Raw genomic sequence first — 3,402 nt, 5'->3', positions numbered from 1 at the left:
CTAAACAAGTATTTTTTTATTTGGCCTAATTTAATTTAAGGTTTTTTCTCCAATATTTCAACATAAATGGTTATATATTATTATGCAGTAACATTGGCACCTTTGTTTCAAAGTACTTCACATTTTTCCAATTCATTTAAATTCAAATTCAATTAAAAAATACTTTATTATCCAAAGGGATATTCATTTGGCCATGGTATAATATATCAAACAATGTACAATGAATAAAATACATATAAAAATAGTTTGAAAAGAAAGTTTATACATGAAAAAAATCATTTTACAATCAGGGATTTAAACAATAAGTGTTAGGTTTGTTTTCTTTTATTAAATTATTTAAAAAAATGTAACACAAAAATTTGTGAAACAATTTAAAATAGAAAAATATTTAAAATCCTTAAACTCTCCGGACTAGTATAATCTATTATTTTTATATCATTATTTATTTATTATTTTATAATTATTTGATTATTTTGTTATTATTGCAGATTACATACATTTACATATTGTGTTTTTCACTAAATTAAGACTACCGTATATCTGACAGACTGCACTTAAACTATCTAGAAAAATAGTCAATGATAAAAGCAAGTGAGTCCAAAAAACACACATGTCTGTCCACACATTAATAAGATACCCAATGAAATTACAAATAGCTTTGTTATAATAAACTTATTTAAATTAGGACTCACATTATCATTAAAATGTGTTTTATTGAAAACATTTAGACAACTTATTAGGTCAATACGTAATATGATGGTCTCATTGCTGCCCCTAATGTCAATCCTTCACTTTATTAAATGTGTATTTACATCTCAGAAAAACATAGTTTTTCATTTTTTGCCTAAGTTCTATAAATGTTGTTATGGCTTATAATTTAACTTAAATTTAATTATTGTTGATCTCATTTTGTCTATCCCTCAGATGAATTTTGTTGATGGTTCTAGCTATATGAACTATGCAGGGATATTAGTGTGGCCAATATTTTGTTGATGAGTTTGGGGTTAGGGGAAGTTTTATAGGGGTCTATTATTTTCATTAGTCTTGTGAAAGAATGCAGTAATTGAAATGTGACTAAATCTCACTTCTTTCTCTACAGGAAATATTGTAAGCAGCAGTATGCAAACTGGGAGCAAGTTTATGCTTAACAGAACATGCACAAGGTAGGTTCACTGTTTACAGTATATAAATAGTTGAATATCAGAATAATTATGTATTATGCCCACTGTACAGTTATTTTAATCACTGTATTAAGTTTGTGAATACACATAAAAGAGGATTGTGTAACCTATTGCACAATTCACAGTCTATATAATAGTAAAAATTATAGGTAATCCAAAAAACCAAATAACTTTTACTGCTCCATCTAGAAACCTACAGTATTTTAGTTGAAGAATATCATTTCCCCTTGTCATACAATACGCATAAGACCATGATTAATGCACAAACTCCCAATGATTCTCATGGGTGATTGTATGAATTTTTTACGGCACCTAACAAATCCCCACTGTACAGTTATTTTAATCACTGTATTAAGTTTGTGAATACACATAAAAGAGGATTGTGTAACCTATTGCACAATTCACAGTCTATATAATAGTAAAAATTATAGGTAATCCAAAAAACCAAATAACCTTTACTGCTCCATCTAGAAACCTACAGTATTTTAGTTGAAGAATATCATTTCCCCTTGTCATACAATATGCATAAGACCATGATTAATGCACAAACTCCCAATGATTCTCATGGGTGATTGTATGAATTTTTTACGGCACCTAACAAATCCCCAAATTGGTCTAAGTTTTGCCTATCATTAATACACAAGTTTAAAATTGTTAAGTTTTTGAGGGAAGAAATTATCTTTAATTTACAGTGACAATGTTTCTCCGCAAGAAAGTCACTCACATTTTGTTAAAATGTATATAAAGCTGTATTACTTTTTTTCTTTCTTTCAGCCTATAGTTTTGAATCCAAGATTTACCCTGTCAGATGGATTTAATATTTTACCTCAACGGTAGACTGTTTAATTTAACTTCTATGCAGAGAGAATCAATATACATTTCAATAACAGGCTGTGAAGAGAAGTCTGAAAAATTACTCTGGAAATCTGTTCTGTTGGCCACCATAAACAATTATCTAATGATTATGTATGCAATTCATTATATACAATGTCCAGTCAGGAAAATCTAAGCAATGTTATATTGATGATCACCGATTAATAATTTGTAAAAAGGAAGACTATAGGTCTAGTAAAAGGGATATGTGTCATTCACTGAACATACAAAGTATTGTAGATTCATATTCCTTGAGGAAAGATAAGATTTTAATATTGGATGTAGTTACAACTTGTTATTTTAGAAATTAAAAAAATTCAGAATTACAATTTTTTTGAATTATGATGAGAGGCATTGGCTCTTGAGAGTAAAAATTTGCTTATAAGCTGCCAATTTTTTGGTATTTGAATTTTATGTATAATACTGCATTGTACATTTGGACAAAAAACTAAGTATTATAAATATTTAATCCTACATGTCATTGTTAATTTAAAACAGCATTCTCCATGCTTATTAAATATAAGAAATTATGGTTTTCTTCAATGAAATAATCATCTCTTATCGTCATCATTAAGGCTATTTCAACAACTTTTCTGACTCTCAGTATGTACCATTGACTAATTTCTGTAACATGTTTAAAATTAAATCCTCAATGTTTGATGCTTAATTTAAGGAACCATTGGGGGGAAAAGGTGTTTCAACTATATGAAAACAAATACTTAATTTCAACAAATATTTTTGGGCCCAATTCCTTTGGTTATAATTTCTATTTTTAAAAAAATTATTGTATATATAGTGAAATTATATTTATTCCACGATCGACTGTATCCATAGAAATTATGTGTAAGGGTTTGAAATATATTTTATTAACCTTCTTTATAATATTTTTACTTTCATTTTTTGACATTCATGTGTATATATATGTTACTATGCACATATGATTATGACTAAAAAGTTAATTATTTAATTTCATCAAATAATTTTGGGTCAAATACCTTTAGTTATATTTTTTACTGTAAAAAAATTATATTTAACTAAAAACTAATGAATATAGTGAAATTATTTTTATTCCACGTTCGACTGTATTCATAGAAATTATGTGTGTAAGGGTTTGAAATATATTTGTAGAAACCTTTTTTATAACATTTTTACTTTAATTATTTGACATTCACCTGTATGATACTATGCACATATAATTGTGACTTTAAAGTTAATAAATTTGAATCAAAGGTCTAGATAAATTGATTGTTTGTCACTTTATAATTAGAGTTAAAGTATCTACATACATGCATATATATACATATCTATTTTAAATAAATTGATGCAAAGCAACCAGCTCGTCTGTTTT

The 3,402-nt window shown here is 27.0% G+C and overlaps 1 long non-coding RNA gene across 1 annotated transcript; it reads left to right on the top strand.

Moving 5' to 3' along the window:
• The first annotated feature begins 876 nt into the window (after nt 1-876).
• LOC117111991 lies at nt 877-2,088 on the top strand. Its single transcript, XR_004445954.1, has 2 exons — nt 877-1,163; nt 1,956-2,088. It is a non-coding gene; the product is annotated as an uncharacterized LOC117111991 (long non-coding RNA).
• The last annotated feature ends 1,314 nt before the right edge of the window (nt 2,089-3,402 follow it).

This window comes from Anneissia japonica, unplaced genomic scaffold (genome assembly GCF_011630105.1).
Source record: "Anneissia japonica isolate Jap-2015-1 unplaced genomic scaffold, ASM1163010v1 scaffold60173_len3366_cov117, whole genome shotgun sequence".
In the NCBI taxonomy this organism is placed as follows: Eukaryota; Metazoa; Echinodermata; class Crinoidea; order Comatulida; family Comatulidae; genus Anneissia; species Anneissia japonica.
Note: the sequence above shows the minus strand (reverse complement) of the source record. Positions and strands in the feature narration are given on the sequence as shown.